Genomic DNA, 13,165 nt, shown 5'->3' with positions numbered 1-13,165 from the left:
TGGATATGAACTCTTCCGAAACCAACCCTTTACTATGAGAGTTTCATAAGAGAGGGCCCTCTTATTTTTATGGTGCTCTTGAAGAGGACGTCTCATGTTCATTCCGACGCAAGCATTCGAAGCTTTTGTTAACTTTCAAATGATAAAATCAACTCATCATTTGGACAAGAAACAAGATAAAAATAAAAGGACTTTAGTTTATTCCTTCTATCTTTAAAAGTACATAAGCATTCATTTGCTAAAGTAAAAAACTGCCAATACATATGGCTAACTTGTACAACTTATTTTTACGGGGCTCATCATGCAGTCCCCGGTCCTGATGAGACATTATTGTTCTCGATTCTAGCAGCCCCCAATTTTCATGTCATTCTTGTTGTCATATCTTATACTATTCCCCCCAGTGTTCGAATACAAAATATGTGAATTAGAACACTGGAAGCCTTAGCAGTATTGATAGGATCCATTAGCAGTAATACCTTTTGAGGTGAGTCATGTTCCAACTGCAAGGCAATTTGACTCCATCCTGATTTTCTAACTCGTACGACCCTTTACCGGTGATAGTTGAAACCCGGTAAGGACCTTCCCATGTTGGACCCAGCTTCCCGGCGTTGACTTCCCGAGTGTTCTGAGTCATTTTTCTCAAAACCAAGTCTCCTACTTTGAAGTAGCAGAGATTTGCCCTCCGATTATAAGATCTTTCTATACTTTTCTTTTGGGCCACCATCCTTACGTATGCCAAGTCCCTGCGTTCATCGAGCAAATCCAGTTTCACCAACAATGCCTCATTGTTTGCTTCTTCGTTTGTTCGGGAAAAATGTAGAGTTGGCTCCCCCACTTCTACTAGTATCAGAGCATCTGCGTCATATACGAGAGAGAAAGGCATTTCTCATGTGCTCGAGCCGTTGTTCGATATGTCCATAGTACTCCCGATAGCTCATCAGGCAATTTGCCCTTAGCATCTTCTAACATTTTCTTCAGGTTTTGAATGATTACCTTATTGATTGATTTTTCCTACCCGTTAGCACTAGGATGGTACGGTGAAGATGTAATTATCTTGATTTTCAATCCTTCCAAAAATTTGGTGACTTTTGAGCCTATGAGTTGCGGCCCATTATCACAAGCAATCTCATTCGGTATTCTAAATCGACAGATTCTGTGGTCCATATGATGTCCATCACTTCACGTTCACCGATCTTTTGGTAAGGACCTGCCTCAATCTATTTAGTAAAGTAGTCAGTTAAAACAAAAATAAATCTTACCTTTCCATAACCTGGTGGTAGAGGACCAACTATGTCCATCCCCCATTTCATGAATGGCTACGGGGACAACACTAGATGCAAGAGTTCCGCCGGTTGGTGTACTAACTGTGCATGGTGTTGACACTTGTCATACTTCTGAACGAACGTCTTTACATTTTGTTCCATCCTAGGCCAATAGTAACATGCCCTGATTAACTTTAGAACTAAGGAATTCGCACTAGAGTGATTCACGTAGACTCCTTCATGAATTTCCCTCATCACATAGTCCACCTCCGAGGCCCCCAGACATCGGGCCAATGGTCCTTGATATGATTTCCTGTATAACTTCCCATCTACGAGGCAGTAACGATCCCCTTTGGTGCGTAGTGCCCGGGACGCCTTCGGGTCTTCAGGTAATTTGACATGCCGAAGATATTCAAAGAAATTAGTCCTCCAGTCCCAGACTAGGTTTTTGAATTGACTTTGCAGTAACCATTCACATCCAATATCGAATGCAGAAGTTGAACCACAGTACTAAAGTCAGATCCTTTCATCTCCGTGGATGACCCAAGATTAGCCGATGCATCTGCTTCCACATTCTTTTCTCTCAAACTGTGTATGATCAACCATTCCCTGAATCGTGTAAGCAATGCTTGAACCTTGTTTACATATTGTTGCATGCGTTCCTCCTTTGTGTTAAAAATACAGTACACTTGATTCACTACCAGTTGGGAATCACATTTGATCTCAATGACCTCAGAGCCAAGTCCCTGGGCAAGTTCAAGTCCTGCAACCAAAGCCTCATACTCATCTTCATTGTTAGTTAAGGGAACAGTCTTAATGGCCTACCTCAGAGTTCCTCTCGAGGGTGTGACTAGAACTACCCCAAGACCGGACCCTTTTACATTGGAATCTCCATCTGTAAACAAGGTCCAAACTCCTGATGTCATTTCCGACACCAACACTACTTCCTTAGCAGCCAAGGGCATTAATCCGGGACTGAAGTCGGCCAAAACTTGTGAATTGATCGCAGTCCTGGGCTAGTACTCAATGTCGAACTCACTAATTCCGACCGCCCATTTAGCCAAATGGCTTGACAATTCAGGCTTGTGAAAGACGTTTCTTAAGGGAAAGGTTGTCACAACGGTTATCGGGTGGAACTGAAAATAAGGCCTGAGCTTTCGAGAGGCGACTATGAGAGTTAAGGCCAACATTTTGAGGTGCGGATAATGAGTCTCCGCTCCTGATAATATTTTACTAACATAATAAATAGGAAATTGCGTATCCTTTTCCTCTCGGACTAAAATGGCACTTGTGGCTACTTCTGAAACCGCTAGATATATTAACAATTGCTTGTCTTCCCCCGGTTTAGATAGTAACAGGGGGGGGATGGATAAGTACCTTTTTAGGTCTTTTAAGGCTTGTTGGCATTCCGGAGTCCATTCGAAATTGTTCTTCTTTTTCAGAAATGAAAAGAAGTGATGGCACTTTTCGGAGGATCTCGAGATGAATCTACTTAGAGTCGCCAATCTTTCGGCCAACCTATGTACCTCCTTTACATTTGTCAATTGGTCCAGAATGTCCTCGATAACTTTGATTTTGTCGGGATTTACCTAAATCCCTCTTTGCGAGATTAGGAACCCCATGAATTTTCCGGAACCAACCCCGAACGTATATTTTTCCGGGTTGAGTTTCATGTTATGCTTCCTCAAGATATCAAAGGTTTCTTGAAGGTGTTTCAAATGATCTCCTGCATTCAAAGACTTGACTAACATGTCATCAATGTACACCTTCATTGTTTTGCCTATCTAATTTTCAAACATTTTGTCAATGAACCTCTAGTAAGTGGATCCGGCGTTCTTAAGCCCAAACGACATCACATTATAGCAATATGTGCCAAAGTTCATTATAAAAGAGGTTTTTTCCTGGTCCTACGGGTTCATCTTAATTTGGTTGTACTCGAAGTAGGCATCAAAGAAACTCATTAACTCGTGACTGGCCATTGCATCGATCATTTGATCAATGTTTGGCAATATAAACGAGTATTTAGGGCACACCTTAATCAAGTCTTTATAATCTACGCACATTCTAAACTTGTTATTCTTTTTTGGAACCACAACTACATTAGCTAACAAATCGAGATACTTTACCTCTCGGATTGAACTGCTGTCGAATAGTCGGGTTACCTCCTCTTTGACAAACCTGTTCCTGACCTTGACAATCAGACGTTTCTTCTGCCATACCGGTAGGAAGTTTGGGTCCAGACTTAGTTTCTGCACGGCCACTTCTAATGGGATACCTGTCATATCCAAGTGCGACCATGCAAAAAAATCTACGCTAGCTTTAAAAAAATTTATAAATTCTAATCTGAGTTCGGGATTGAGTCCCGTTCCCAAGTGAAACTTCCTCTCCAAGAACTCTTCGAATAAGTCCACTTGCTCGAGTTCCTCTACGGTCGACATCTGTCTCCTCTGGTAACTGAAAGTATCTCGGAACTTGATAGGATTTTGATGACCCCTCGCTCCGGTCGTCTTCATTCGGAGAGGGAGAAGGCATCGATTCATGTGATTCCTATTTGGTGGGCTCCTTTCCATTGCTGCTGGAGAACAGCTACCGCGTTCATCTCCCTTGCAGCCGGTTGATCTCCTCTTATCTACTTGATTCTGGGGTGGGGAATTTTAATAACTGATGATACGTTGAGGGCATAACCTTCATTTCTTGTATCCACGGCCTCACGAGGATTATATTATAGCCCATGTCGCCATCTACTACTTCGAATAAGGTGGTCTTGGATACCCTTTCGGCGTTCATGGGCAGCAGAATCCCTCCTCGAGTTGTCACACTTGTCAAATTGAATCCAACTAAGAGTTTTATTGCCGGAATGATGCTTCCGATCAGCTTTGCTTGCTCCAGCGCTCTCCATTGGATGATGCTGGCTGAGCTTCCTGGGTCAACCAAAACATGCTTAAATTTGAAATCTAAAGCACTAAGAGAGATTACCAGAGCGTCATTATGTGGGAGAAGAAGTCTGTCTGCATCTTCTTCAATGAAGGTGATATCATCCTCCGCCACTTCTCGGAGTCTCTTGTTGTAAGTCACCTATATCTTTATTTCCTTGGCCACCGAGAAGGTTACATTGTTGATTTCGTTCCCTCCGAAAATTAGGTTGATAGTCAATCGAGGGTTATCTTCTGCCACCTTAGAAGGTTGTGCATTGTCCCGGCTTTGGACGTAGTTGTTCTTGGCTCGGTCGCTTAAGAATTCCCTGAGATTGCCATTCTTCAACAATGTCGCCACCTCTTTACGTAGATGGTGACAGTTCCCAATTCTATGGCTGTGAGTCCTATGATATTCACACCACAAATTGGGATCCCTCTGGCTGGGATCAGATCTGATTGGCTCCGGGAATCATGCTTCTCTGATATTCCGTATTGCAGATTCCAGCTCCACTAAGCTGATGTTGAAGTTGTAATCTGATAACCTGGGATATGTGGAGTCCCGTGCCCTCGACACCTCTTTTTCTTGTAATGACCTGTTGTTTCGGCCACGATTAGCTCTTATATCGGGAGCGAACCTATCCGAGGACTGAAACCCTTTGTTGATGTGTCCCTCGGTTCTTTAATATTGCAGGAAACGACCTTTAGAAGACCGTCGATCCACATCGAAGTCGCTTTTACCCACGGTGGGCACCAAACTGTTTACCCGTAAAATGGTACAATTAAATTTGTTACGTGATTTATAGACAAACGAACTGATTTAATCCAAAAATTGATAAAGAAATAAGACTAAAAATGAGACTTAGAAATTGAAATTAAAGAAGATGACGAGCCTAGCTCGGAGCGCAATGTCTCCGAGGGTAAACGTGAAAGCAAAGATAAAGAGCATGTAAAGTTGTTTAATTGAGAGCGAAAGTAAAATATAACATATGTTTTGCCAAGAGTTTTTCATGTGTTACAATGGTTGTTGAGCCTTTTATTTATAGTTATAACTAGAGAAACAAGATCCTAGAATCAAACCCCACTTAAATGATAATAAAGGAGTCATGATGAATATATAACGGCAGGCCATAAATGTAAATATTACTTGCAACGGTCGCTCATTTAGTGTTAGATAATATTCCCTCATTGAACACTATCCGATGGCAAATACTCGATCTGCTCCCGTTAACTATGCCCCCTTCGATATTTACCCAACATCGATTGCAGTAGTTGTAGCCGGTACTAATTGTTACTTAGACTTGTCTTTTCTCTATTCCAATTCCATGTGTCATGCTTAAATTGGACCATTTATTACGAACAATATTACATACAACCTCTCCCCAATATAAAAAAGAATAGTGATAAATCACTCATTGCTTTTCCAAGATATCAAACGAAATCAGTTTGGTACTTTGGAATATATTTGGAACAAGTGGAAGTAAGTTACTTTGGAAATATTATTTATAAACTGAACATAGAGAAAGAAAAGTTATTTTGTGTATACCAAAAAATCTGTTCCTCAAAATTTACGAAGAAACGCCACCTAAGATACTCCACGTGGCTGCTCGTGAAACGCCAGGGAGAGTGCTAATCACGAGATTCTGGTCTCCGCTCAACTCACCTCCTCACCTTTGCCTGTCACTCAATAAACTCAACTCATCAAATAAAATCTCCTCTTTCTCTCTCCTCTCTTCTCTTTCTCTCTCTTGGTTGTGTTCACGTCGTTCATCCATTTCACATCTCCTCTCTTCAATTAATTCCTATATATAAATTCAACTCACTATGCCAGCTCCTGTTACTTTCATCCCTTGATTCATTTCTGTGCCAGTCTTCAATTTTTTTCCCTTTTGACTTTCACTTCACGATTCCGATATGGAAAAATGTCGTTTGGTTCTGTTTCTTGCCGCGATTTCTTCAGTTTTCCGACTTCTCCATGCCACCTCCGGCGACTCTGATCCGATTTACAAGTAAGTTCTTCTCTAATTCTTCTTTTTTAAACTACCTGCACTTGCTCAAGTTTCCTAGCTTATTTATTGCATTTAAATAACTAGTGGTTTAATACTATGTTAGTCCCCAACTTATATGTTTGATTTGGCTGGTAGATTGTATAACTTTTGGGATTTAGCAGCTCGATACAGTACGAATCCACTAGACAATTAAGTAGGAAGAATACAGGTGCGTATGTAGGGAGGAAATTTTTTTACGCAGGAAAACCATTTTATGGAATAATGTTGGGTATAACGCAGGTGACATATGGTAAATTTATAAGGTGGAGGATAGAGTAGGAGGTTAGAGTTTTCCAGTTATTTTGGATATTAAAGAATAATTATATTGTCAAAGTTTAAGCGTGCAACACTAGGTGATTTCTTCAGCCACCCAGTACCTATGCTGGTGGGAGGTAGCAGTTACCATGCGGAATAGTCGAGGTGTGCACAAGTTAGCTAAAAATATATCAAAGTTTAAGTTGAAAAATTATATTGAGTAGCGATGGGATATTTACTGTCCTTTTTTTGAAAAGGAAAAAAAAAAACTATTTGTCCTTATGAGCAAAAGTTACTGTCCTTTATAAATATCCCATTGCTACTCAAAAAAGGACAAATAGTCATTTGCGCTCTTTTGGTAGCAAACATCTTCCGTCAAACCAAACACTGTTAAACACCTTTTCTGGCAATTAATGCCTTTTTTAAAAAAAGAAATTGATAGATGAGTTGTTTAGAATTCAAACTGATGCTGCTGTCTCACTTTATTAGTGTGTGCTTGAAAATAATATATGGGAGATGGAGAGTTATTTTTTTGTTGCCTATGTATTGTTGAAAACACATTCTAAGGAGAAAATAGAGTCATTGAGTGTTTATCTTGTGATAAAGACGCTAAGTGTTTCTTCAGCCGTGGAATTTTCATCCTTGCTAATCCAAAGAAATGGACTTGGATTTCTAGAGTAACCTGTGGGAATCAATTGATCTTTCTCTTGTCGAAAGTTAAAACCTATATTGTGCCTTACGCGGAAAGTGTAATCATGGATTAAAATGCTCTATGGTCAAGGAACCTGCTATCATTAAGAACTTTGTCCTTTTTAAATAAGCAGCAATTAGACGTAACTTTCCAACCATTTAGATGTTGATGTTGGTCTTCCAGAGCTGCTATCCCTTGACCTTTGGATTTAACTTCCTAAAATTACAAGTCATACAAATAAGTGATGCCGAATGATGGTGGCATCCGGAATGGAAAAGGGTTTCGGTTCGTTTTGGTTTGGTTTTGCTTTAGTTTTGAAAATTAATGCGTGTTTGGATTTGGTTTTGGAAGAATTGCCTTCTGGAAATGTTAGTCCCTTATAGAAGTACACCTGAGTTTATTTAAGGACAATGCGTCTTTCGCTGATGTTTCCTTATGATATATATTTCCAAGTTGGTTTAATGAGATAAACTTAAACAGGCTCACCCTCTGTTTCTATTTTACTTCGATAAATTAGTGACAGTTGTATGAAGTAATATAGATGAGCAAGCTGCAAACAAGAAGTCGTTAACATTCTTAACAACATTTACTTTATCCTTAAATACGGAGTATTGAAGTAGTATTGACCCAATCAGAGCATTTAAGATATTGAGGATTCATACAACGGACTCCAACTAGTTTGGGATTGAGGCATAGTAGTAGTTGTTGGCTTGACAAGACCTAACGTTCACCATATTTTCATATGCTCGGCTTTTGAGAAGGTTGCTTTTTTGTTTTTTGGGGGTGGGTGGGGGGTCTAGTTTGTTTGAAGTACTATATTTATGGTTTCCCATGGAACCATTTAATCCAATTTTTTTTTTTTTTTTTTTTTGACTTATTTGGTATAACAGATTTCTAGAAAATTTTATCCTATGGAGTGAATTGATGCCAGTGAGCTGCTTTTTGCCTTCATAAGGTTATTAATTAGGAAAGGCACCGTTATGTCCTCCGGAATTGTTGTTAGTTGCTGACAGTTACTCGTATATTTTCTTCAGAAATGATATTTAGGTTAAAAGATACCTAATACAATTGTTACATTTGACTGTTAAAAGGCCCACATAACCCAGGCTACTATGGCTTCTTTGTGAAGATGAACACATAGCCAAGAGCACTTCGTCTTCTAGTGTCAACCCACACGGCCAAAAACCCAACCAAAGTATGAATAGCCTCAGAAGCTGCAAAGATCAAAAGTGATCCCAAAAACTAGTGAAAAGCGTCTAAAAAAAGTGATCATGGATGAGTTAAGCTCATTTTGTATATGGAATTTGATCACTAACAGCTGTAAAGTTATTATAATTTCCATACTTTTTAATTTATGCTGTTCTAGAATTTTCTACACTAAATCATGAAATGTAAAGGCTGTATATGAATATACCTTTTGGCAGATTTTTAAGCCTATAGCACCATCTGGACTATGATGTACTTAAGATTGTTGCAATCATGCTATTGGTTCCCGCTCTACTTCTGCTTCCTGGGTAGCACCTTGCTTTCGTTCCTGGCAATGGTGAATCTGATTGAAATCCAAGTATCTGCTTGTTTTCCGCTGCAATTCTTTCTAAGTGATTTTGCTACATGACTTCTGATCATTGTGTTTGTTGGTTTCACAGAGCATGTGTTGATCAGTGCAAGGAGACTGGATGTGTGGGGGACAACTGCTTTCAGCATTGCAATTTTTCTTCTGGGAGAAATCCCATTGATGGTCCATGGTACCTGCAGGAACCATTATATCTGAGATGGAAACAGTGGGACTGCCTTAGTGATTGTCGATACCACTGTATGCTTGTCAGAGAGGAATAAAGGCAGAAGCTTGGTCTTAAGCCTATCAAATATCACGGGAAATGGCCATTCCGTCGTGTTTATGGGATCCAGGTTCTTCATAGAAATAGATTAGTTATTTCTTTACATCTAGTCTCTGATATAATTCATTCATCTTAACTAAGTCTTTTCCAAAACCAGGAACCTGTTTCTGTGGCTTTCTCTGCCCTTAACCTTGCTATACAATTCCATGGATGGGTATCCTTGTTCATTCTAGTGAACTACAAGCTACCTTTTAGCCCAAGTAAGAAGCCCTATTATGAATACACTAGTTTGTGGCATATTTATGCAATTTTATCAATGAACGCCTGGATCTGGAGTGCTGTTTCCCATAGTAGGTGAGTTCCCAATTCTTTCCTTTTAATCTCTGATTAGTAATCCCCATCTACTATAAACTGCATACATTTAGTTTAAGCTGAAATCAAGTGGTTTAAAACTGTCTTCTGAAGTTATTGTAGTTTCCACTTCTTTAGTATACGCTTCTTGCTAAAAATGTTACTGGCAACTGCTCGAGTTTCTTCTATTGATTGATAGCTTCATCTTCATAAATGAAGAAAGTAGAAACTTTTTCTTATCAATTTCCGAATTTTTTCTGAGGTTGTTGTGTGCTATCAGATATCATATGTGACTATGATGCTGCTGAGAATAACTATGGTGTATGAGTAGTTAGAATGACAATTGTCTTTTTCTGTCTGCACAATTATGCCTTTTGCACTCCAATTTATGAGTGGAACATAACAGGGTAGCACTGTTTGGTGCATGTAAATCTCGTTGTTTACTAATGTGTATTTTTTTGTTGAACTCGAATAAATAAAAAAAGAGTAATATTTTTTGGTTGAACTGTGTGACTACCTCATTAAGCTTACATCGTGTGAGAGAGATCACCTATATTTAGTTAATAATGTCTTAACATGTCCCTGCAAGTGGGGCCCTGATTATTTTCTTTGGCAAAGCACGTGGAAGTACCTTTAGTTTACGGGTCATGGTAAAACTTAAACCTAGGACCTTTTCTGCTTTGGTACCCTGGTAAATTATATGATCACCTCATTTGAGCTTAAGTTATTACAGATATTTAATTATGTCTTAACACTTTCTAATTTTAACTGTTGTTTAAGATCGCTTGCATTTGTAACTTTTCTGAAAAGTTAGACTAGTGTCTTCATCATAGTAATAACCATGCCGGGAAACTGTGGCACTATCTCTAATGTAATTATGCTATTGTCTTCTCGCTTAAAGTTTCTCAGTTTTGATTTTTCTTGTTTTGATGTTCTGAAATTAATTTGCAGAGATGTAGAATTGACTGAGAAGCTAGATTATTCATCCGCGGTTGCGTTGGTTGGGTATTCACTCATTCTTGCTATATTGCGAGTCTTCAATGTGAGAGATGAGGCAGCAAGGGTAATGATTGCTGCTCCCATTGTTGCGTTTGTGACAACCCATATCTTGTATCTGAACTTTTATCAACTTGACCATGGTATGTCCCCTTTTAGTATGACTTTCTGTTGAATAATGCATGATTGTCATCAAGTGTACTTAATTCCTGCTAGGCCTGGAAACAATACATCAACTCCTTGAATAATTGTAACATCATTAGTTCAATTCCCTCTTGGTCATGATCTAGGATCTCTATATATTTCAACTTCTGCAGTATATTATAAAAAGCAAAAACTTGGTTATGTATCTTCCTATTGTTTCTCTATAAAGACATAAGTCACATAGTCAAGTGGATCAGACTAGAGAGGGAATCTGTAGATGCAGGTAGATGATTATCAGGTTATTATGAATGTCCTCTTGGACGTTGAGTGAAGAGTCGCAAAGATGGCAATGAACAGATCTAAGGAAAAAGTAAAATGCTTCATCTTATTTTGAATCCACTTTGCCTTGATGAGGTTGAGTGCTGTTTCCTAATTGTGCTGTTTAAGATACCAAAATGGTGATTTGTGGGGTGTCAATCAATATAAAAGTAAAACAAAGAAAACAGACAACTCCGAAAATTTAATAAGAACTGACCATTAGGCTATCTACTTCACCTACCTCCTTTGATCTTAGTTCAAGTCGCGATTGCTTATGTTTTGGCCTAATGATATAGCTGGATTCCTACTTTCCAGTGTTCCTGAAACCGGTTTAGACTGCCTTCTTGTCTATCTTTGAGTTTACTTTCAGGTTATTTTGTGTGTCCTTTGGGATGTTGGGTGAAGAGTGACAGAAGAATGGCAATGAATGGATATATCTAAGAAAACGTACAAAAGCTACGTCTTAGAGCATTCAGTTTGCCTCGATGAGGATGGTGTCACACAATTATTTGTCCCCGGACCAAGGACTCGTGCGAACTAAGTTTTTTCATATATATGCAGCCACTAGCAAAACAAAATAGAAATTACTCAAACAAAGAAAAAGTCGACCTGAACTGCTATTTCTTCTTTAGTCATTTAACATTTATTGAATCTATGAGTTAAATGTTCAATTGCCGTCATGAAATGTTTGATATAAAAAGGCAAACAGTTTCTTGAGTGGAAAACTACTGTGTCAAGAGGACTAAAAGGTTAGTTAAGGGAGTTCTTCCTCTACTGACTGTTCATTTTCATCCTCTACCAATGTAAATTTCAATTTGCACGCATCTGATTGTCCGTTGTCATTTTTTCTACTCCGTGAATTCACGTTTCTAGATAAACTTTGAATCGATTTTTGGACAACTACTGCGATGTTTCTTGTAAGAGCATATGTAGACTAACCATTTGCACATATACAGTTGTGACAATTTTAAAAGATGCAGGACACTGCAAAATATATGTACATCTTAAGAATCAGGACAGAGGTGTCTAATAAGCTTAAATGCTTTGGGATTATGCATCACCTGTCAAACTTGTAGTGGTCATCTTGCTTTGTTACATTAATAATAACATTAGACAGTCTCCTTTTTTTCTCTCCTTATTTTCCAAAATCTATATCATGAAAAGTCAAGCACTAATATGAGCTTGCATCTGGTTTGGGTGGGGGGGGGGGGGGGAGAGCTAAGATGTGTATAGAAACAATTTTGTTTTGTATTTTTTCTTTCCAGCGACCAACTTCACACAGATAAGGGGAACATTTTTGGTGGTCAAATAAGTGTTCCATGTGTCATGTGGCCAATGTAGTTACAGGAACCCTAACCAATTATGTTTAAGCGGTAGTGGCTCTTTATGTCATGAATTTGTTACATGATAATGCAAGGTGTAGAAGCTGAAGTTGCCAGATTACATTGCAGGATTAAACACCAAAGTCTGTGTTGCTATGAGCATGGTGCAGTTTACTTTATGGGCAGTCTGGGCAGCTTTTACTCGCCATCCATCACGCTGGAAGTTGTGGCTTGTGGTGACTGGTGGAGTCCTTTCTACACTCCTTAAAATATATGACTTTCCTCCCTATATGGGATATGTGGACGCTGATGCTCTATGGCACGCTATCTCCCTTCCTCTGGCGTACTTGTTGTGGAGTTTTGTTAGGGATGACAGTGAATTTGGAACAACTACTCTCATCAAGAAAGCTAAGTAGAATGAGAGGCACGCCGTAATTAAAGGGTGTCCAAAGTGATTTCCATTCAGGTCTTTGTTAGTTTTTGGTTGGTTGTCTCTTTTTTCTTGCATGTATGCATTTCTTGGAAATGCCTGGTCATGCGAGTTTCCGTTTTTCCAACTTCAGCAGTAGGCCTAGTTCAGTTGCATTTTTTGATTTCCACATCTTTCTCCAATGTCTTGTAAAACATATCTGAAGTTGTACTTGGCTTATGTTGTTGTTGCTTGTATTTTATGCATTTATTTAGTGTGAAGTTCTTACTGTACCTTGGGCACATCATGAAGTCATTTTAAGCTCCTTGAGAGAATTAGTTAAGAGTGGTTTCTGTATTTTTAAACGGTGTTGTGTCAGTTTTGGAGTGCCTAGTGCTTACAGGCTTAGCATATATATTCAATTGGTCATGTTGCTAATGTCATTGTATATAATCGTTCCAAGGGTCCCATTTTAACCACTCAATTGCAATGGGAAGGGGTTTACGTCTTCAGGCTAATAAAACTGGGTTCGAGCATTGCTTGCTTCCCTATGGAGTACCTTTCTGTCACTAGCTGGATTTTTGCTTTGCAAAATTGCAAGGGTAAACACAGCAATAGT

At 39.0% G+C, this 13,165-nt stretch overlaps 1 pseudogene; it reads left to right on the top strand.

Moving 5' to 3' along the window:
* Window positions 1-5,829: 5,829 nt before the first annotated feature.
* On the top strand, window positions 5,830-12,881 carry LOC107788776 (uncharacterized; annotated as a pseudogene).
* The last annotated feature ends 284 nt before the right edge of the window (window positions 12,882-13,165 follow it).

Source organism: Nicotiana tabacum, chromosome 13, assembly GCF_000715075.1.
Source record: "Nicotiana tabacum cultivar K326 chromosome 13, ASM71507v2, whole genome shotgun sequence".
Taxonomy (NCBI): Eukaryota; Viridiplantae; Streptophyta; class Magnoliopsida; order Solanales; family Solanaceae; genus Nicotiana; species Nicotiana tabacum.
Note: the sequence above shows the minus strand (reverse complement) of the source record. Positions and strands in the feature narration are given on the sequence as shown.